Source organism: Mercenaria mercenaria, chromosome 8 (genome assembly GCF_021730395.1).
Source record: "Mercenaria mercenaria strain notata chromosome 8, MADL_Memer_1, whole genome shotgun sequence".
NCBI lineage: Eukaryota > Metazoa > Mollusca > Bivalvia > Venerida > Veneridae > Mercenaria > Mercenaria mercenaria.
Genome location: NC_069368.1, coordinates 53,644,262 through 53,669,243, shown reverse-complemented (window position 1 = coordinate 53,669,243; position 24,982 = coordinate 53,644,262). Strand labels below are relative to the sequence as shown.

Here is a 24,982-nt window from a genome sequence, read left to right as displayed (position 1 = left end):
CGTTTTTAGCTCACCTGTCACAAAGTGACAAGGTGAGCTTTTGTGATCGAGCAGCGTCCGTCGTCCGTGCGTGCGTCCGTAAACTTTTGCTTGTGACATCTCTAGAGGTCATATTTTTCATGGGATCTGTATGAAAATGGGTCAGAATGTTCATCTTGGTAAATTCTAGATCAAGTTCGAAACTGGGTCACGTGCCGTCAAAAACTAGGTCAGTAGGTCTAAAAATAGAGAATCTTGTGACCTCTCTAGAGATCATTATTTTCAATGGATCTTCATGAAAATTGGTCAGAATGTTCTCTTTGATGATATCTAGGTCAAGTTCGAAACTGGGTCACGTGCCTTCAAAAACTAGGTCAGTAGCTCTAAAAATAGAAAAACCTTGTGACCTCTCTAGAGGCCATATATTTCACAAGATCTTCATGAAAATTGGTCAGAACGTTCACCTTAATGATATCTAGCAAGGGGGGTATTCGATCTACTCCTTACCATGGAAAAAAAATGGCGGCCAAAACTGAAAATGTGAGTTTTTCTTACATTTTTTCTTTTTCAAGAATATCTAGACAATAACACATGTCTATCAACCTGCTCCACTGTTTTCTCTATCTACCGGTACCTTTCACTTTGGAAACAGTATTGTAATTTGTCTGGAATGTTGGTCATGAGATTCCAATCGATGGAAAATCCTCCGGTAAACACGGGATAAGGAACAGTGCGACTTGCAAAAATAGTCTTTTTTACCTAATATAGCGCAGGTTGTAAGCTGCTTTTCCGATTTGAAGGAATATTTCCACATACTTATCTAATACTGTTGGTTTTGAGCAGATCACAGTACATATTTTCAAAAAATCACAATTTTTGTCTGATGGTAAGGAACAGTGTGTGAAATTAAGAGGATAAGGTGCAGTGCAATTTTTTCAAACGGATTTTACAGTTTTCTCTCCTTGTTTCTGAGATAACCAATTGACATTTCTCTACCATGTAATAATTAAAGAAGTCTGAATCATGACCCTTGCTGTTAAACAACACTAATACTGCAGGTGAACCAACGTGTAAACCCTTTCCTCGTTAAAAGTCATGACAAACAATCGAGTGTTGATTATTGTGGTCGTTTAAAAATAGGCTCCAGAAGCAAATTAAACATACCATAAATTCTATGAATACGTGTTTATACTTGTTACCTAATGTCAAATGGATTAATCTGATCCATAATCCAAAAATGTACTAGAGACAATTTAAAATAATACATACGTTACTGGCGCCATGCGCAAGTTTTATACAAAAATTCACAACGCTCGATCGCTTTTATAGTTAATGACGGATTTTTAGTAAATGCAAAGAATACATGTTCCCTAATTAGTAATAACTGCATCATAATATGTATGTTTGTGTTATTACGATTCCTAAACAATAAAGCAGATATGACGCCGATGAATGGATCTTACGTTACAGACCTAATTCCTACTATGAATATAATTATGAGCTTGACATACAAAGAATAGCGTTTTTATGTCTTAAAGGTTATTTCTAGTTTTGTTTCAACTACATGTTATAACATTTGATACAAGATACACTTAGTAATGATATATTTTTCACTTAAACCTTCCTTATGCAAAGATTCCACTTTCTATGATACAAACGTTACCTTTATTCTAAGACATTGAATATCACAGCAATTCATGTTGAGCTGAGAGTAGTTTTTTTCACGCCAAAACAGTGCATGCATTTTCAATAAATCTATTATGAAGCAGAGGTCCTTCTTAATTTAATTGGTATAAGAAATGGCAAAATGATACGTGATCGATACAAGCATTACCAGTCTTATTTAAATAACAGAAACAAGAAAGTGTCACTCAGTTTTAATTGACAGTGTCATCAGTTTGTATCGTCTACGTCATAAGATGCAGATTTCACACATGTAAAGTCGCACATTTGTCCTTGAAGAAGTGTTTTCTTTTTCTGAAGATGTTCAATGGGCTCCGCTGGTAATGTTCGGTTTATAGGAAGCTAATTTGATATTCCTTAAAGTAAAACCTATTTGTGATTATATGACAAGTATATTTTTTGTTTCAATTAAATTTATGTTGTTATACATATTGAGTACGCCATAAACACAGTACAAACTATTGATACATACGTTACGTATGGTAACGTATGTATCCTTTCATACTTGATATCTTACTGACAGACCATTTTATACAACATGAGGTTTTATTTTTTGAAGTCAAGGTTCCAAGATAAAATGCTCGGGCGTTTTAATTTGCTGGAAAGTTTTGTTTTTATCACTTTTTTTGTTCAAAACGTCATGCAAATTCTATTTTTAAAATCTGATAATGTATGCTTTAATATTAATTTCTTGTTAAAAAGGTTTTGTTTACAAAATTGGTCGTATGTGATAGCATTTTTATCATAACGATACATGTTTGACATTTTTTTAAATACAAAATGAATGGAAACAGCATACCCGTGGTACCTATAGCACAGTGATCGGTAACACATGTATCAATACATAGGTTATTGGTGTATGTGTGCGTATATCAGTAATAATAACTCACTGTTTACTTGGGGTTACTGTTAAGGTAAAAATCTTACAGTAAAAGGGCATAAAATTTGTTCCAACAGTGATATATCTTGAAATATTGTTTTACAAGACTGTACATAAATATATTTGAAAAAGTCTTTACAGTAAAGACAGACTTAATAGAACTGTTAATTCTGAATGAAATGTTATATGTAGAATTGTCGGTTTCTGTTGATGCTTGGTTCATGAATGTGGTTGTACTCAAATAAAATGATCTTTTCTTCATTTTTTGGAAAAGTTCCGACACGGTGACTTGTGGTTACATTTAATTTTTAATATTTGAATAAGCATTTTCTTCTTATATACAGCCTAATGTTGTGTGATTCATGGATTCAATGACAAAAGCACTTGTTATAAGGGCTGCCACCTTACAAATATACAAGAGAACGAGATTATCAACGCCGCCTTTGAAATTACGAATAATTAATTTGACAATCGTAAGAAATAATTAATTTGAATAATTAAGTATTTGTGCTTTTGATTTACAATGGTCGGCTTCAATTTGATGGCAATCTTGAACACGAATTTTGGTGCCCGAAATTGAACTGATTCGTTATTCTTAATTTGGGATACATACGTTACCATCAGCGTATTTCTGATCAGATGATTACCAAGATTGTACAGTCATATTGTGCGTAAGTTTATGCTGATTATATGTCAGCGGTTTTACTACAAAGGAATAACCACAATATTTGTTGTTTAAAAGTATTATTGTAAAGTTGCATATTTTATGTTTTGACGAGTTTAATACATGTTATAGTTGATTGACATAAATGTTTCCAAGAAAAGCTTGATAATTAAATGAACTTAAATTCGTGGTATAAGATGTATAATGTTGGTAAATAACAATCATATTTGCCACATATTAAGCCTTACTTGAATGTATTTTTTTTTCATACCCATGTAATTCAGTGTAACGGTACGTTACTTTGGTAGTGCAGCTTAAGATACAAGCAGGACACATAAAATAGTCAAATTACTCTTCCAAATGTATATGTTAATGGCATCATAAGAGTATATATATGATTTTATGAGCTAATTATGTTTGCGATTTGCCTTTTGTCAATGTTTTAAATATGTATTGTAACTGTTAAATGTTCGTCGTTCAATAATCTACTAGCGAAACTTGCGAGGTAATATCCCATAATAACTCTAAGCCAACGTTAACTTATAATGTAAGATTTAACCATAATTATGAAAAGTCGTATGCATAGTTAAAGCTTCAACCACGAATAATTTCTTGTCTGTATGTATCCATAAAATCGTGAATTAGTGCGCCTAAATGTCGCATAACGTATGTATCTTAACGCAAAATTACAAAGAAGAGCGGTATATTTCAACAATGCATAACGCCTAAAAAAGTTAAGTGGTGTTGCTGATTTTTCACTATCTTTAGTAGAACACATTGTATTTTAAGTAGATTTAACTTTTTAAGACAAAAATATTTCAACATTTTTGTATTGCAATTGCTTGTTATTAACGACTTTGGGCGCTATACCAAATAGAAATTTATAGATACTTAAATGTTGGCGAGGGAAACTATATTAAGTACTTGCTAAACTTCTGGCTTTCAGTACATCACGTGCCTGATAGACAGGCGTATACCTTTTAAATCTTCCTACATTGAGCAAGAGATAGTTATAAATGATCACCAAGATATTATTGTAACAGAATTTTACTTGATTGTCTCTGAAAAGAGCAAAGAAAAAGTCACTTGAAGAAGTGAACTGCGCCTTATCCTCTTATTTTCGTACACTGTTCCTTACCATAAGACAAAAAACTGTGTAATTTAAAATTACGACTTTTAATCGGCTCCAGACTAACCATGAAGGAAATTTATATTGAAAGTTTACTTCTTATCAGAAAAATAGCTCACAACTGTTTGAATAATTAGGGTAAAAGACCATTTTTGCTAATCGCACTATTCCTTATCCCGTGTTTTCAGGAGGGTTTTCTATCGATTCAAATCCCATGACCAGCATTCCAGACAAATTACAGCACTGTTTCCATAGTTAAAGGTACCGATAGATAGAAAAAACAGTGGAGCAGGTTGATAGCCATGTGTCATGGTCTAGAAATCTTTGAAAAAGATAAAAAGTAAGAAAAACTCACATTTTCAGTTCTGGCCGCCATTTTGTTTCAGTGGTAAGGAGTAGATCGAATACCCCCCTTGTCTAGGTTAGGTTTGGAATTGGGTTACGTGCCATCAAAAACTAGGTCAGTAGGTCAAATAATAGAAAAACCTTGTGACCTCTCTAAAGGCCATATTTTTCATGGGATCTGCATGAAAGTTGGTCTGAATGTTCATGTTGATGATATCTAGGTCAAGTTTGAAACTGGGTCACATGCAATCAAAAACTGGGTCAGTAGGTCAAAAAATAGAAAAACCTTGTGACCTTTCTAGAGGCCATATATTTCAAAAGATCTTCATGAAAATTGGTCAGAACGTTCACCTTGATGATATCTAGGTCAAATTTGAAACTGTGTCACTTGCCATCAAAAAGTAGGTCAGTAGGTCAAATAATAGAAAAACCTTGTGACCTCTCTAAAGGCCATATTTTTCATGGGATCTGTATGAAAGTTGGTCTGATTGTTCATCTTGATGATATCTAGGTCAAGTTTGAAACTGGGTCACGTGCGGTCAAAAACTAGGTCAGTAGGTCTAAAAATAGAAAAACCTTGTGACCTCTCTAGAGGCCATATATTTCATGAAATCTTCATGAAAATTGGTCAGAATGTTTACCTTCATGATATCTAAGTCAAGTTCGAAAGTGGGTCACCTGCCATTAAAAACTAGGTCAGTAGGTCAAATAATAGAAAAACCTTGTGACCTCTCTAGAGGCCATATTTTCCATGGGATCTGTATGAAAGTTGGTTTGAATATTTATCTTGATGATATCTAGGTCAAGTTCGAAAGTGGGTCACGTGCCATCAAAAACTAGGTCAGTAGGTCAAATGATAGAAAAAACCTTGTGACCTCTCTAAAGGCCATATTTTTCAATGGATCTTTTGAAAGTTGGTCTGAATGTTTATCTTGATGATATCTAGGTCAAGTTCGAAACAGGGTCATGTGCGGTCAAAAACTAGGTCAGTAGGTCTAAAAATAGAAAAACCTTGTGACCTCTCTAGAGGCCATACTTGTGAATGGATCTCCATAAAAATTGGTCAAAAGTTCATCTTGATGATATCTAGGTCAAGTTCGAAAGTGGGTCACGTGCCGTCAAAAAGTAGGTCAGTAGGTCAAATAATGAAAAACGTGACCTCTCTAGAGGCCATATTTTTCATGGGATCTGTATGAAAGTTGGTCTGAATGTTTATTTTGATGATATCTAGGTCAAGTTTGAAACTGGGTCAACTGCGATCAAAAACTAGGTCAGTAGGTCTTGAAATAGAAAAATTTTGTGACCTCTCTAGAGGCCATACCCTTGAATGGATCTTCATGAAAATTGGTGAGAATGTTCACCTTGATGATATCTAGATCAAGTTTGAAACTGGGTCACGTGCCTTAAAAAACTAGGTCAATAGGTCAAATAATAGAAAAACCTTGTGACCTCTCTAGAGACAATATTTTTCAATGGATCTTCATGAAAATTGGTCAGAATTTTTGTCTTGATATCTAGGTCAAGTTCAAAACTGGGTCACATGAGCTCAAAAACTAGGTCACTATGTCAAATAATAGAAAAAACGACGTCATACTCAAAATTGGATCATGTGGGAAGAGGTGAGGGATTCAGGACCATCATGGTCCTCTTGTTAAAATAATTTTACACAAATAATGGTCATTGTGTGACCCTATACCAAAATTGCTCAAATATTATTTTGATTCTTCAAAAAACATAGTTGCCAGGGAACGTGGTCACTTTTCCCTATATATATATATAGTAGAAACTTAGAAAACCTTCAAGTATAAAACTGTTAGCCCAATTTTAAAATAATTTCACACAAATTGTCCTTGTATGACCCTCTACAAATATTGTTCAAATTTTTCTGATTCGTCAAAAAACATGGCTGCCAGAGGGCATGATCACTTTTCATCAACAATTCCTTTAAACAGCGTCTCCTCCAAAACTACTGAATGGATTTTGATGAAACTTCACATAAATGATCTCTGAATTGCCCTCTTTCAAAGCTGTTCAGATGGTTCTGTTCATTGAACATATGAATGTTTTTAGTTGAAAATAGGTTTTCAGCTATCAGACTTTAAAAATCTTTTTCTGAGACTAGAGCTTTGATATTTGGCATGTAGGTGGTATAAGGGTTTGAATCTCTACCATTATTGTCCAAATTATTGCCCTAAGGTCAAAAATAGCCACACCCCTGTGTGTGACATGTACTTATAGGCTTATATATAAGAAACTTATTCTCAAGTAAAAAGTTCATGACACTGATCAGTCTCGAGAGCGCCAGCATAGCAAGAACACAAAATGTAAGCATTTTCTGGTAATAAATTACAGGTGAAATAAAAGCTTTAATAAAATGTTATTCCACAGGTTGACTTATAATATTTTGCAGTTTCAAGAGCAAAGAGATATATGGAGAATTCCTGTCTTTCACTGATACTGAGCCTTCGAAGATTTTCAAACACTGTTCAGCACGCTGGCTAAATGTGCGAGACAGTTTCTTCAGCAGTGCCCTGCCTTACTTGAACAGTCATGATGACAGTGAAATGTCAGGGAACAGGGTTCAAAGATGTGCTGCCAGACTCCCTGATTTGTTGTTCAACCTGAGTTACCACTTCTTGAATTCATTATGGGTCCTCTGAATGAATTCAGTACCACCTTTCAGGTATGATACATTATTAAGCAGTTACAGTGTAAAACTGAATTAACCTTAAGACCGCTTGTAGCAAGTGTTTTGTCTTTGTGATCAGTGAAGTCCAAGATCAGCCTTCACATCTGTGCAGGCTGATCATGGTATGCAATGTTTGCTTTCAGTCAATAAATTTTCAGTAAACACCCCTTCGAATAATAAATAGCACTGCCCAAATTGTATCATAGACCAGTCCATTGTAGGAATTTAGAACTGGTAAAGATTAAGGAAACAAGTTATACATTTTGATGATGAAAGGGTTACTAATTCATCAGTTTACCGTAATAATAACCACATCTGAATGTACACAATTTTACCAATTTAATTACCTCTTAAACAGACTCGGCCAAACCAAGTTTGCTATTATGTTGCTTGGTTGTGTACTTTATTTCCAAAGGATCTTGACACTGAATTCATTATTGCTTATCTACATCAATTTAAACAAATTGTTTTAGCTTGACTATACAAAGTATATGAAGAACTATCCTACTCGACCTGGTGTCAGCATCAGTGTCCAGCTGCTTTTACACCTTTGTTAAAGTTTTGATGCACTTCCTCTTTATTCATTCCCACCACTCTTAACCCCTGCTGTGAGTGGTAAGGGGGTTATAGGATTGGTCTCCGTCCATCCATCTGTCCGTAACATTTTGTTTCTGCATCGTATCTCCTAAACCCTTTGAAAGATTTTTATCAAACTTGGGTCAAATGATTACCTCATCAGGACAATTTGCAGAAACCAGTAAGTCAGCCACGTCAGCTTATGGTCAAGGTCACAACTCAGGGTCATAGGTTTGAGCCTCCATTTTGTGTCCGCTTTGTATCTCCTAAACCTCTTGAAGGATAATCATGAAACATAAATGATCACTTCATTAAGATGATGTACAGAACTTATGAGTCAGTCATGTCGGCTCAAGATGAAGGTCACAACTTTTGTCAAAAGGTTTGAGCCTTCCATTTTGTGTCTGCTCTGTATCTGTATCTCCTAAACCCCTTGAAATCATGAAACTTGGGTCAAATAATCACCTCATCAAGACGCGTCAAGGTCACAACTCTAGGTCAAAGGTTTGAGCCTTCCATTTTATGTCCGCTCTGTATCTCCTAAACCCCTTGAAGGATAGTTATGAAACTTGGGTCAAATAATAACCTCATTAAGACAATGTTCAGAATTTATGAATCGGCCATCTCAGCTCAAAGTTACATGACTGAAATACTGTTGAAAAACGGTGTTAAACCCAAAACAAACAAAAGAACTCATGAGTCAACCATGTTGGCTCAAGGTCAAGGTAAAACCTCAAGGTCTAAGGTTTGAGCCTTCCATTTTGTCTGCACTGCTTCTCCTAAACCCCTTGAAGGATTTTAATATGACTTGCCTGTAATAACAATAATTTCCCCTTATCAAGAAAATGTGCAGAATTCAATATTCACCCCTGCCAGCTTAACGTCAAGGTCACAACTTGAATGTTTAATGGTTCCACCCAATACCATCAACCCTTTCACTTACATAACTGTTGTGGGGGATATAGCTGTCTTTCTGACTGCCTTGTCTCTATAGTAACGTGATGGATTTGCTTCAAACTTAAAAAAGTTATTTCTTCTCCTCATCCACATCATATGGCACAAGTGTCAGAACTCTAACAACCACTTTTGTGACCTCTCAATATTCGTCTTACGTCCATAAACACTTTCTAAAAAAAATCTTCTTCTTTAAAACCACTGAACAGATTTACCCCAAACCTCACAGAAATGATCCTTTGATGACCGCCTTTCAAAATGTTTCAAAGAATTGAATTCCACACAGAACTCTGGTTGCTATGGCAGCCTAAGGAAAAAATTAAAAAATATTCTAGTCCAAAACCGCAAAGCATAGAGCCTCAATATTTGGCATGTGACATCATATAATGGTCCTTTCAAATTATGTCCCAAGTATTACATAGACTTATATAGGAAATTTTTTAAAAATCTTCTTGTCTGAAACCACAAGACCTAGGCCTTTTATATTTGGTATGTAGCATTGCCTGGTGGTCCTCTACTGTGCCCCCCCCCCCACCCCACACCACGAGGTGAAAAGAGGCCCCATCAAGGGGTACCTATGTTTTACATAGACTTATATCGGAAAAAAACTTTAAAAATCTTGCTGAAACTAACAGGATTGTACAAGTTATGCCCCTTGGGTGAAAAGAGGCCCTGTCCTGTGGGTGGGGTCACTTGTTATATGAGTTATATAGAAAAAAATACTTCAAAAATTATCTGATCTTATTCCCTAGACTGTTAAATTATAATTATTAGATGATTATAAGTGATTAGGGGTCAATTGACTGTGAACTTGACCTACTGACCTACTTTCTTTTTTTTTATGATTCAGCCCTGAAATTTGTATAATACAGTGACTTTCAGTGACCATGAATTTAACCTACTGATCTACTTTCTTTTTTTTAAGATTCAGCCCTGAAATTTATATAATACAGTGACTATGAATTTGACCTACTGATCTACGTTCTTAATATTTTAACATCAGTTTGACATTTGAAACATGTAGCTCATATTACTCAGGTGAGCAATCCAGGGTCATTATGAACCTCCTGTTTACTTAATATTTCAGGTTTAAGTTTGGATGCACTTTCACTTTGTCTCTGTTACTATCAAACAATTTGATTCAAACTTAAAATTATTGATTCACATCATCACCCACATCATATGACATTTGGAGTAATCCTGACGGGTTAACCCCGCCTATTCATTCACCTTGTCGTGAAAGTTTTTTTTTTCTTTAATGATCTTGGTGTCACACAAAGCGCGCGCTCTGTCTCTATCTTTGAAGTATTGCCGTACTTGCACCAGGAAGGTCTAATACGTATCAGTTGTTCCAGCTTGCATACATTGTAAAGTGCAATGAATTGATAATGGATATGTTTTGAAAGTAGAATATAGAATTTTCAATTACGTTCAAATGAAAACAGCGTTTTTTGTTTGTTAAAACAATTATTATCGACGAAATTTCCAACTACGCAAGGTACACGTATATCCTAAAAGGTTTTACAGAAAGGTATCGATCATTGAACCTTCAAGCTACGTAACACTTGTAGATCTAATTGTCATATAAAAAAAAAAAATTATTTATTTGATATTTGAACTTTTGCAGAGTCTTCCGTAGCTTAACTAACCCAAATCTAACTCCATTATATCCAGTTTTTTTTAATTTTATCTTTTAAGTGGGTTTACATACTTGTGAATTTATCTAATATTTATTTGAAGTCGTTTAAACACTATTTCAGTTATTCACATACAGGCAGTTGATAAGCCTTGTCTTCGTTCATGGAAAGAACCATTTATAGACTCACATAAGTCAAAATAATTCGACGTTTAGTTTGTTTTAATATATTTGTGACGGTCACTCTAAAAGGACCAAAATAACTGAGGTTAAATAACAGCACACCGTCATGTAAAGTTATTGGTTTTATCACTTACACTTTATGCGTATCCATTCATTAATCGTGTCAAGGGGAATTATGATAACTTTTACATAAATTAATGAGGAATTGAATCCCAATTTTGATTAGTCTAATATAAATGAGACCTCGGGTAGACCGATTTTACATTTTGAAATTTTGCGTTGTCTCCCTAAAGGGGATATCGACCAGTCAGAAAATACTAGGATAACGATATTCAACTCTTGAAGACAACTATTTGGACTACCTTTTGATATATGAAAGTTTTATTTGAATTTATCTGTTTCCTAGGATCGCTCCAAATTAGTTAGACTAAGACTCACATATTCCATAAGAAATTGCCGACTTTTTTCAACTAAAGAGGCATGGTCGGTTCCGGGAATCAAACTTATGCTCTTCAGTCAATGATGAGCGAATCCAACAACTCGGGTCAGTCACGTTTTATAATTATTGTGAAAACTAAACACGAGATACATTATTTAAAAGAAAAGTCTGGAGCAAAAGGTACTGAAATTAAGGCAGAAATGGCCTATAATGTAGTGTCTTTTTTTCACATTCACGCTACCTAAATGTAAAGTGTGCATTGTGGCAAGATTCACTTAAATTAAAAATTTTAAATGAAGATTAGATCTAGTACTTCTGTTACATTCCGGTTAAACACCGTTCGAACAGTATTTAAATCATCATTTCTCGGTCATACAGCCAATGTAAACAAGTTCATTCAGTATTTTTTTACTCGTATCGGAAAGGCGGAGTGACCTGTATAGTCGAGATCCAAAAATAGCTTCAGCATCGCTGCTTTTGTGACGTAAAGGTACAAGTCTATCGATTTAAGAAAAGATGAAAGGGTAATTTGATCTGCAAACAGTAGTATTAGCCACATAATATGACACATGGAGCATTACTTTTGCAGAAATTTTTCCTGAATTTTATACTTATTTAATGTTTTGATAAACTTTATCTGTTATATATTTGACACAAACATAAGCTTTTGTCCAATATCTTCACATCCAACTTCCTCAGATGTGCCAAGTTTCACTATCCAGCAATGAAAATAGTCTATCGTGCTGTCTCCTGTGACAGCTTTTATTTATAACTTCTTTTATCAAAATGTTACATCTTTTTTTTTTCAGGCTAGTTAGTCAATGACTGGTTATCTCCATCCAGAAATGGAACAACTAGTGTGGAAGTTTTTAGGGACATTTGTATAGACCAAGGTTATGACATCTGCCAGAACCATCACTGAAGTCCATGCCGAGGAGAGGGAAAACCAACATCCAGACGAGGACCTGGCTATGGGTGTGGGTACACTCCCTACATATCTTCATGACAACCCTGATATTCCAGCAGAAACCATCAGAAAGCTTTTCAGGTAAGAAGAAATCTAAAACATATTGCAGTTCTTATGTGGTTGTAACAAGTCATTTACATCTTGTGAGCGGACTACGTTATGCCATTACTTCAGTCGTTTATATTGCTTTCAAGAAACGTTTTAAGCTCATCTGAGATCATTATGATCATGCTGTGTCTGTCTTCCGTCATGCGTCAAGTCGTCCGTCATCAGCGTTTGTGTTTAAAAGACATCGCCTCCAAAACCTCTGAATGGATTTAGATGAAACTTTGTGTGGATGTTCCTTTGATGGTCCTCTACCAAAACTGTTCAAACAGATCGGCTTGGTTACACATAGAGGCCGCCTTAGCTAAAAAAAACAAAAAAAATCTTCAAACAACATGTCCTCCTAAACTGATGGTCTGATTAAAGAAATAATATATAGAAAAAAACATGTTTTAATGTTATTATTACAAGGAAAGAGGTTATATGTCAGTGGAATAATTTCACAAGGGCATAGCCCGAGTGAATTATTCTGACTACGTATAACCGATTTTGAGTGTATTAATTTAGGTAAAACATGATGAGCGATATAGGGCCATCATGGCACTCTTGTTTTATTTGTTTAAAAAAAAAATGGCCACCAGAGGGTGTGGGCCATGGTCACTTTTCATCAACAATTTTTAGCAAGGTGAGCTTATGTGATTGCCCTGTGTTCGTCGTCCGTTGTCGTCAGTCATCCGTCGTCGTCGTCAACAATTTGACTGTTAACACTCTAGAGGTCACAATTTTGGCCCAATCTTAATGAAACTTGGTCAGAATGTTACCCTCAATAAAATCTTGGACGAGTTCGATATTGGGTCATCCGGGGTCAAAAACTAGGTCACCAGGTCAAATCAAAGGAAAAGCTTGTTAACACTCTAGAGGTCACAGTTTTGGCCCAATCTTAATGAAACTTGGTCAGAATGTTACCCTTAATAAAATCTTGGATTAATTTGATATTGGGTCATATGGGGTCAAAAACTAGATCACCAGGTCAGATCAAAGGAAAAGCTTGTTAACACTGTAGAAGCCACATTTATGACTTATCTTCATGAAACTTGGTCAGAATGGTAATCATGATGATATCAAGGTAAAGTTTGAATCTAGGTCATGTAGGATCAAAAATTAGGTCACCAGGTCAAATCAAAGGAAAAGTTAGTTTACACTGTAGAGGCCACATTTATGACCATATCTTAATGAAACTTGGTCAGAATGTTAATCTTGAGGCTCTATAGGTTAAGTTTAAATCTGGGTTAGGTCAAAAACTAGGTCACTGGGCCAAATCAAAGGAAAGGCTTGTTTACACTCTAGAGGCCACATTTATGACTGTATCTTCATGAAACTTGGTCAGAATGTTAATCTTGATTATCTTTAGGTTAGGTTTAAACCTGGTCATGTAGGGTCAAAACCTAGGTCACCAGGTCAAATCAAAGGAAAAGCTAGTTTACACTTTAGAGGCCACATTTATGACCATATCTTAATGAAATTTGGTCAGAATGTTAATCGTTGATCATCTATAGGTCATGTTCAAATCTAAGTCAGGTGGCGTCAAAAACTAGGTTACTGCGTCAAATCAAAGGAAAAGCTTGTTAACACTGTAGAGGCCACATTTATGACTGTATCTTCATGAAACTTGGTCAGAATGGTAACCTTGATGATCTCAAGGTCAAGTTTGAATCTGGGTCATGTCGGGTCAAAAACTAGATCACCAGGTCAAATCAAAGGAAAAGCTAGTTTACACTTTAGAGGCCACATTATGACCATATCTTAATGAAACTTGGAGCCAGCCCGCTTAGCTCAGTAGGTAAGAGCGTTGGTCTACAGATCTCAGGGTCGTGAGTTCGATCCTCGGGCGGGGCGTATGTTCTCTGTGACTATTTGATAAACGACATTGTGTCTGAAATCATTAGTCCTCCACCTCTGATTAATCATGTGGGGAAGTTGGCAGTTACATGCGGAGAACAGGTTTGTACTGGTTCAGAATCCAGGAATACTGGTTAGGTTAGCTGCCCGCCGTTACATGACTGAAATACTGTTGAAAAATGGCGTTAAACCCAAAACAAAAAAAAACAAAAAAACAAATGAAACTTGGTCAGAATGTTAATCTTGATGATCTTTAGGTCAATAGGTCAGATGCGCGATACAGGGCCTTCTTGGCCCTCTTGTTTTAAACAACATCTCCTCCAAAACCACTGAAATGATTTTGATGAAACTTTACACAAATGATCTCTTGGTAGCCCTCTATCAAATTTGTTCAGATGGTTCTGATTCACTGAACATAAAAGAATCCTACCTTTGTACTTGTACCATAACGTTACACAAACACAATTGAAGCCTTGTACACAGGTGAGCGCTTTATGGTCAATGTCCCTTTTGTTTTGTTTGTTATAGGAAGAATAACATGCTCAACAGCAATCTTAAAATTCTTTGTGATAAGGCATGAAGATAACATTTTCAGTTTTTGTTTACAAATTGAAGAATGCATTTAACTTTTCAGTTCTGTGAGACTTTAACCTGGGGGGACCAGTAAGATGGTGAAGAAGTTATTCATTGGTGACACAACCTAGCACAACCCAATCTTCTCCAGGATTAAAACCTACAGCCTTCTAATAAAAGTCTTGTGTTGGACCTATGGAGCTTACGGGCAGAGCTGGCTTGGTGGAAACAATATCAGAAGGTTGTTGCATCATCAGATTCTGTAGAATAGTAATAAAATAGGTGATAAAAAATGTGTCAAACAAAATCAGATGTACAGTGAAACACCGCTTGCTCGAGGTCGCAAGGGGTGAGCAAAATGCTCAAGTTATCCATGGTTTCGAGCGACCCAAACATTGACCAACGTAGAAAGAAAAATTAAGTTTGCTTTACCAATTGTCATAGGGATTATTTGTAGAGGAAACGGTGATGTGTAATAATAACACACTCATGACATTTTCAAAAATACGTATTACAAACGTTATCTATGATGATAGCCGTTTCAATATGTAAGAAACAACTTAGACTTAGTTGTAAGGGGGTGTATACTGGTTTCAGGTTGTCTGTCTGTCCATCCGTCCATCTGTCTGTCTGTCTGTAGACACAATCTTGTGCGCACCAACTCTCCACATCCCCTTGACACAATTTAATGAAACTTCACAAAAATGATCAGTAGCAACAGTAGTTGTGCATGATGCATGTTAGGTTCTCTCAGAAATTTTTTTGCACAGTTATGGGACTTTGTTTTTAGCTCACCTGTCACATAGTGACAAGGTGAGCTTTTGTGATCACCCTTCGTCCGTCGTAAGTCCGTCCGTGCGTCTCGTGCGTCCGTGCCTCAACAATTTCTTGTCTGCATGATAGTGGTTTCATTTATGATTTTATTTTAACCAAACTTGCACACAAATTGTATCACCATAAGATCTCGGTTCCTTTGTTGAACTGGCCAGATTCCGTTATGGGTTCCAGAGTTATGGCCCCTGAAAGGGCTAGAATTAGCTATTTTGACCTTGTCTGCACAGTAGCAGCTTCATTTATGATTTTATTTTAACCGAACTTGCACACAACTTTTATCACCATAAGATCTTGGTTCCTTTCTTGACTGGCCAGATTCCATTATGGGTTCCAGAGTGATGGCCCCTGAAAGGGCCAGAATTAGCTATTTTGACCTTTTCTGCACAATAGCAGCTTCATTTATGATTTGAATTTAATCAAACTTGCACAAAACTTGTGTCACCATAATATCTTGGTTCCTTTCTTGAACTGGCCAGATCCCATAATGGATTCCAGAGTTATGGTCTCTGAAAGGGCCAAAATTAGCTATTTTGACCTTGTATGCACAATAGCAGCTTCATTTATGATTTGATTTTAATCAAACTTGCACAAAACTTGTATCACCACAAGATCTCAGTTCCTTTCTTGAACTGGCCAGATTCCTTCATGGGTTCAAGAGTTATGGCCCCTTAAAGGTCCAAAATTGGCTATTTTGGCTTTTATAGCCATATAGAGACTTCATTTATGGTTTTATTTGATACAAACTTCCAAAATATCTTCAGCAACAATAAATCTTGGATTCCATGACAAATCAGATCCATTCGTAGGTTCCAGAGTTATTTTATCTTATATCTGATTACCTCCCCTGATTGTAATCAAAATGGATTTATATCAGTAAGTACTTATAGGACTTATTTGAAATTTCATTATTGTCAATGTGATAAGTTCAGAATCCCAAAACTGGAGGTTTGTCATTTTTCAGCTGGAGTTGGGGTCTCAAAACTGGAGGTTTTTTATCGACATAAATTAAGTGCGCGGACACAAAATTAAGAGACAAAATCCAACATTTTAGGCCACACAATAATGCATAAGTCTACACCAGAAGAAACAATCCTCATAACTCTTGATTAGAATTTTGACTGAGTTATGCCACTTTTTAACTATATATTTTTTGTTAAAAGTTTATATAATGTCCAATATCTCTGTTACATTCGAAGCTATTGACTATTATGCCCCTTTTACTGGCAAAGCTTTAATTGCCCCTTTTACTGGCAAAGCTTTAATTCAGAGTCAATCACTGAGAAAAGTCGAGCATGCTGTCTTACAGAAGCCCCCTCTTGTTCTAACTTTAAACTTTATTAACAGATTAAATTTGTAGAATCAAAGTCTCAATTTAGGTCTGAAATGGTGGTGAACATGCATTAACATTATTCTACACGAAGACTGAAAAAAAACGAAGCTCTTAATTGGTCTGAACACAACTCATAAACTATGTAAATTCCTTACCTCACCCACTTTCGTATAAAAATACTGATCATTATTGATTTTGACGTGAAAAACAGAAAACAGAAATGCATCTACATGTATTTACCCTTACCAAAATAATGTAGATTGATGTTATCAAATCAGTGAGTGTGTGTTTTCATCCATTTTTAGCTCATCTGATTTTTTGAAAAAAAATGATGAGTTATGTCATCACTTGAGCGGTTGTCGGCGTCGGCGTCGGCGTCGGCGTTGCCTGGTTAAGTTTTATGTTTAGGTCAGCTTTTCTCCTAAACTATCAAAGCTATTGCTTTGAAACTTGGAATACTTGTTCACCATCATAAGCTGACCCTGTATAGCAAGAAACATAACTCCATCTTGCTTTTTGCAAGATTTATGGCCCCTTTTGTACTTAGAAAATATCAGATTTCTTGGTTAAGTTTTATGTTTAGGTCAACTTTTCTCCTAAACTATCAAAGCTTTTGCTTTGAAACTTGGAATACTTGTTCACCATCATAAGCAGACCCTGTACATCAAGAAACATAACTCCATCTTGCTTTTTGCAAGAATTATTGCCCCTTTTGGACTTAGAAAATCAGTTTTCTTGGTTAAGTTTTATGTTTAGGTCAGCTTTTATCCTAAACTATCAAAGCTATTCCTTTAAAACTTGCAACACTTGTTCACCATCATAAGCTGACCCTGTACAGCAAGAAACATAACTCCATCCTGCTTTTTGCAAGATTTATGGCCCCTTTTGGACTTAGAAAATATCAGATTTCTTGGTTAAGTTTTATGTTTAGGTCTACTTTTTCTCTCAAACTATCAAAGCTATTGCTTTAAAACTTGCAACTCTTGTTCACCATCATAAGCTGACCCTGTACAGCAAGCAACATAACTCCATCCTGCTTTTTGCAATAATTATTGCCCCTTTTGGACTTAGAAAAATCATTTTCTTGGTTGAATATTATGTTTAAAACAACTTTTCTCATGAACTATCAAAGCTATTGCTTTAAAACTTGCAACAGTTTTTCACCATCATAAGTGGACACTGTACATCAAGAAACATAACTCTATCCTGCTTTTTGCAAGAGTGATGGCCCTTTTTAGACTTAGAAAATCATGGGTAGGACAATATTTCTATTATACAAAAAAAATCAGATGAGCGTCAGCACCCGCAAGGCGGTGCTCTTGTTCAAAGAAATAAGTCTGATTTTATTAGCAAATTAATTTGAAAATGGCGTAACTGCATAAGGGGAAATAACATTCATTTTCTAAAAATAGTAATGGTTTGGTTTTTCCAACAATTATTTATGAGATTTTATTATCGAACAAAACTTTTCTTTGAATAATCAAAAAATAATTTCAGCTGGGTATTATTTCTTATGACTAGGAGTTTTTTGCTTCAAACTGGTAAAAAACGGAGCCTAATTGGCATTGAGAATGGACATATTTGGCCCGTGAGACAGGTGGAAAAGGCCCAGCTTGTCTAATCTAATCCCTTATCAAAACAAACAATTAATCATGTTATCAAAATTCACCTGTGAAAAACAACTCTTTCCTCCAGCTATACATGACTTTGTGTGTCAAACATGTATAATACACAACAGTCCGTGACACTTTGATTTACTGTGTAAACATGTTTGGCACTTCTTGGTAATTATCAACCCAGTCATAATACTGATTTTTTTTTTTTTTTTGAAAAGCGGGAGAATTATGGTTTTTGTCTGGAGACGGGAGGCAAGGTGAAAAAATCGGGATTTTGACCCTCCCGCGCGGGAGATCACAGGTATGTCATTAGTTGGACTGAGCCAATGAGGGTTGATAACTATGGACTGATTTTATGTTAAATTACCTCCCTTTATTTCAAATTAAGATGGGTATATCTCCGTAACTAATGAAGGTACTGATCTGAAATTTCATTTATGTCAACAGATTTATTTGGCAGAACCTTCTTTTGTTCACTTACCGTCATTTTTTTTTTAATTACTTCCCTTTTACATTACTATAAATAGCTTATTTATAGTAACTTTTTTTATGCCATTATTGGCCATAGGGAAAAACCGAGACCACTTTTCTGTGGTACAAAATGGATGGTACCTCCACTTTTTAGGTGTATTTTGACATATCTGTACCTTGTAAGAATTTTTTTTTCTTTTTGGTTTATTTTCTTCTCTTTCTGGCTCCTGTCCTTTGGACTTAGATTTTTTTTCTGAGGACCTTCTTTTCCTCAAGTGCAATAATAACAGGTGAGCAATATAGGGCCATCATGGCCCTCTTGTTTGTTACTATACTATATACATAGACACAGTCTTGTGCGCACCAACTCTCCTCATCCTCTTGACACAATTTAATGAAACTTCACACAAGTGTTCAGTAACAACAGTAGTTGTGCATGGTGCATGCTAGGTTCTTTCAGAAAAAAAATTGCAGAGTTACGGGACTTTGATTTTTGTTACTATACTACATACATAGACACAATCTTGTGCGCACCAACTCTCCTCATCCCCTTGACACATTTAATGAAACTTCACACAAGTGATCATTGTAACAACAGCTGTTGTGCATGGTGCACGTTAGGTTCTTTCAGAAAAAAAAATTGCATAGTTACGGGACTTTGATTTTTGTTACTATACTATATACATACAGTCTGCATATGCAATCTTGTGCACAAATAATCTCCTGAATCCATGCACACAATTTAATGAAACTTAATACAAGTGATCAGTAGTAACCCTAGTTGTGCATGGTGCATGTTAGGTTCTTTCAGAAAAAAATTCTGCACAGTTATGGGACTTTGTTTTTTGTTAATATACTATATACATACAGTCTGCATATGCAGTCTTGTGCGCACCTAATCTCCCGAACCCTTGCACACAATTTACCCTACTTGTGCATGACGCATGTTCTTTTAGATAAATATTCTGCGGAGTTATGGGACTTTGTTTTTTGTTACTATTCTATATACATAGAGTCTTTATACTTACAGTCCACATAATTATGCCGTCTTGTGTGCGTCAAATTGCAATGTACTGTGTCAGTGCATGCAGGGGGGTACATTCATCACCTTCAGTGATAGCTCTAGTTATTTTTTATTTTTATTTATCAACAAGTGCATATAGAAATTAGATTTTCACTCATTCATTTCATTTCCTTGTGCTATTTGAAATACATGTACTGATGTTTCATGATTTTACCACAGTAACTGTGTAAGCTTCCTGTCTGAAATCACAGGACTAACTTTGATCAAATATCACTGGACCCTTTATGATTTTATTTACTTTTCTAAAGAACATATAGAAAAATTCACCGCGAATTTATACTGACACAGATCGAAAAGAAGAACTATCTTCGCCAAAAACACCCTATATATCTGGCCTTTATTCTGCAAAAATACTGAAGAACTGCCATTGGCTGCTGCACACATACAGTAACCCTTTTTAGGTATCTGTAAATTGCATTTTAACGAAACTATAAATGCTGGATAAAAATCAAAAGAAGAATGGGAGCCTTGGGTAATGCAAGAATATTTTCAATTAAAGTCATAATAAAATCTGCTAAAGGTGAGACACCGAAATTGTTGAGGTGGTGTATGACATAAGTTTTCAGTAGAAAAATTTATAATGCAACCATTTCATGATTAAAATACTGTCATATTTTCAAGTATAGACATGCCATGTGATTTCAGTAAAACAGTAAAATGCAAAGAATGAAATCTATATGAAGATTTTTTGGAAGCAAAGAACTCAACCAGTCAAACATAATAGCAGACTTGGTTTGATTGAGCCTGTTCGAGAGAGGTCATGAAATGTACACACACATCGCGTCCCAAAGCAACAGCTTAGGCGGAACTCTATTTTCCATTCATTCTACACTAAATAGGCATGTTCTAAAATCTGGCCTGGCCTGGCTTGGCGTGGCCTGGCCCAAGTGTCCAATTTTTTATCCCAAGCCAGGCCATAGATTTCAATTTCGTAAAAGGTGATAGTGATTTCTATCCACAGGACAATAATATATTTTAGTCTTTCAGAAAGCTGTATTTCTGAAACGACAATAAACCCTAAATCAACAATAAATTTGTCCTTAGAAAAAAAAAACTATTAGGAATGTTTGTAGAATGAAAACAGACATGCAAGTTCGCTAGTGTTCAAGTCAGTTTACACAAAATTCATGAATATAATATTAAAAAGTATCATTTCACCTGCATAACCATAGCAACACAATTGCTCTGCCCCATCAGGTTTCTGAAAGCTTTGATTTTTGGAAAATAAAACTGATGTTTGTGCAGTGTGCTATGTAGTAAAGCTCTCTGAATGTTGGGACACTCTCACAATTGTAACTTGATGTAAATAGAATTAAGCTGTACTGTGTGTGTTAAAATACCAATTTATGTAATATTGTATTAATTTTATATTCCATGCCTGATCTTTAAAAAATATAAAAGATTATGATATTTGTTTCTCCCACTTTCAATGATGTTTTCACATTTGATCAAGTATTATAAATACAATATTTTCAGGCCACTGAAACCAGAGATTATATTTTTTGGTGATGATGTAGTGTGACCAGTTGCAGAGTTTGTGCATAAGACAGTAACGTAGAGTGATTCTACATTTTGTTGGAATCCTTGTTGCAGGTATGTCTCCATTACAAAAGGAAGTGAAGGCCTGAAAGATGTTTTATAACCACATATGATTACTGTGCCCATTATGTTAGTTAAGTCGTAAGTTCTAAGAACTTAGTATCCGAGTTATTTTAAACAGTTTTAAGGAATCCCAACAATACTTCAGATAGATTTTAATCATGTTGAGAAGTTGCGCTGTGCACAAGAATTGGGTTCATATCTACAAGGTTAAGGTCACAGCCAAGGTCACTTCACTTCATTGGTGTTTGTCCTTTACTAGTGACATCTTGTTCACTCTACCCTTATAACATATTTAGGTAATTCTGTTTATTCTCTGCCTATCACCAATGGAACAATTTATGTGTATGACTGTATGGGCCTCTCAGATTAGAAAATTCTAATCAGGGGTCTTTCTCGCATTTTTTTGGCAATTTAAGCTATATTATTGTCAGACAAATAAACAGCTTATATTTCATTTTGTGAGAAAGATAACTCTACTACACTGATAGATATCAACTGTTAAATTCTTCCTATCAGAAAACAGCAAATACACGAAATCTTATGATGTAATAGTATTTCAAATCAATAACGATTTCTTTTTTCAGATTTTCGGGTTACAGATTTGCAGTAGCTGTCAGAAACCAGTAGCCACTCAAAATAAAGGACCCACATGACCAGACAAGTTGGCAAGATTATAAATTCAAGCAAAGTGTGCCAAAATTCAAGTCTGGAGATAACATTTACAAAATCTTAGACATTTTTAGCTCGACTATTCGAGGAATAGGGGAGCTATCCTACTCGCCCCGGCGTCGGCGTTAGCGTGAGTGTGAGCATCACACAAATGTTAAAGTTTGCATACCACCCCAAATATTTTCAAAGTCCATTGAGATATTGCTTTCATATTTTGCATACTTGTTTACCATCATGACCCCAGTCTGTAAAAAGGAGGAGGCAACTATATCAAGCATTTTGACTGAATTATGGCCCCTTTTCAACTTAAAATAAATGTTAAAAGTTTGCGTACCATCCCAAATATTTTCAAAGCCCATTGAGATATTGCTTTCATATTTTGCATACTTGTTGACCATCATGACCCCAGTCTGTAAAAAGGAAGAGGCAACTCTATCAAGCATTTTGACTGAATTATGGCCCCTTTTCAACTTAAAATAAATGTTAAAAGTTTGCGTACCATCCCAAATATTTTCAAAGCCCATTGAGATATTGCTTTCATACTTTGCATACTTGTTGACCATCATGACCCCAGTCTGTAAAAAGGAAGAGGCAACTCTATCAAGCATTTTGACTGAACTATGGCCCCTTTTCGACTTAGAATATGCTTATTGTAATGTTAAAGTTTTACTCATTGCTTATATTATACTATCAAGCACTGAGAATAGTCGAGCATGCTGTCCACTGACAGCTCTTGTTAACTCACCCTGGCGTAGGCGTCAGCGTCACACCTTGGTTAAGTTTTTGCATGCAAGTATATACAGCTATCATTTAAAGGCATATAGCTTTGAAACTTATTTTTTTCTTTTTCTAGGTTAATTACCAACCTCACTGGGTCAAGTCCCATAAACTCTGACATGAATTTTGAGCAAATTATGCCCCCTTTTGGACTTGGAAAATTCTGGTTAAAGTTTTACATGCAAGTTACTATCTCCAAAACTAATGCAGATACTGAATTGAAACTTCACATGTGTCTTCAGGGTTATAAAACTAGTTAATAGCAGCAAGTCCCATAACTCTGACCTTCATTTTGGCCAAATTATGCCCCTTTTTGGACTTAGAAAATTCTGGTTAAAGTTTTGCCTGCAAGAACATACAGCTAATACTAAAAGGCATATAGATTTGAAACTTATTTTTTACTTTTTCTAGATGAATTACCAACCTCACTGGGTCAAGTCCCATAACTCTGATATGTATTTTTAGCAAATTATGCCCCCTTTTGGACTTAGAAAATCCTGGTTAAAGTTTTGCGTGCAAGTACACACAGCTAATGCTAAAAGGCATATAGATTTGAAACTTATTTTTTCTTTTTCTAGATCAATTACCAACCTCACTGGGTCAAGTCCCATAACTCTGATATGTATTTTGAGCAAATTATGGTTAAAGTTTTGCATGCAAGTTACTGTGTCCAAAACTAATGCAGATATTGATTTGAAACTTCACATATGCCTTCGGGGTTATAAAACTAGTTGATAGCAGCAAGTCCCATAACTCTGATATGCATTCTGGTCAAATTATGTCCCCTTTTGAACTTAACTCTTTTGATATTTAACCTTTTTGGGTAATATTTTCCTGCTTCTGGGACAATATTTCGAATAGTCGAGCTTGGCTGTCTTAGGGACAGCTCTTGTTAGATTTAAGTTCAGTCAGTTTACAGTGTTAAATTAAGGTCCATCCATCCTTTCAGACACAATGAAGCATAACTGCCAAGTAGACTATAGACTGATTTTGCTTAGATTTAATTTTAAAATGACTTCATTTATATAGTTTTCAGTCAAAGGCTTTTCTTGGTATTTGTATTTTATTCTGCATATCAAGTTCCGGAAAATAAGAATATTGGAGATGAGTTTTTATTAAAAAAGTAAAGAAAATTAGATTTTATTGTTGATGTGTTTTTAGAATAAATATATATCAGGTGACTATAGCAAAGGTAGAATTACTTGCACCAGCAGGCTAAACATTTTTAGAGGCACAAAGTTCTATGCTTTTGGGCTAAAACAGCTATTTTCGTGAGGACATTAATTTGGGGATTTAAATTTTGAACATGAAGTGAATGGGAATTTTGCTTAACATCCACTGAGTTTTAATTTTGTGGATAAACTCCGCCCCGCAAAAATGAGTCCCTCAGGAAAATGTATGATTTAACTGATTTTCTTTTCTTGTTTTTCAAAGCTCTTTTCTGTGTTACCTGAAAACTTGTCATATTTATATGAATATATTATATGACACATTTTGCACAGCACGGAATAAAGAACATAACATGTGGCAAGGATTGAACTTTGATATCATAGTCTTGTATCTTCTGTGCTAAATCATTGGGCTTGTGTATCATAAATACCAATGATGGATGTAAGGAAAGTAATAATAAGCAAATATGAAAATAAAATTTAATTTGTGCTTTTATGTGAAATACTGGAATATATCGATGAAATAAAATCAATATTTTCACAGTTTGAAATGGTAAAAAAATCTTTTTTGTTTTTCACTGGTATGTAACTATACTTGAAGGTGAAAGAATATGAGTCATAGATAATATGAAATATTATGCAAAACATACTTCAGTAAAGTTAAGGTATATATAAATAGCTACACGAACATAAAGATGTACGCCCAACCATAATAAAATGTAAATGAAAAGCGAAAACTTCATAGAACTGTTTGACGGTTTTTTAAGGTAGATATCTTGACATAATGAC

General features: G+C 35.2%; 1 long non-coding RNA gene across 1 annotated transcript; it reads left to right on the top strand.

Annotated features, from left to right (window-relative positions):
* The first annotated feature begins 11,966 nt into the window (after nt 1-11,966).
* On the top strand, nt 11,967-21,569 carry LOC123565731 (uncharacterized). Its single transcript, XR_008372065.1, has 3 exons — nt 11,967-12,205; nt 14,703-14,882; nt 21,453-21,569. It is a non-coding gene; the product is annotated as an uncharacterized LOC123565731 (long non-coding RNA).
* Nucleotides 21,570-24,982: the final 3,413 nt, after the last annotated feature.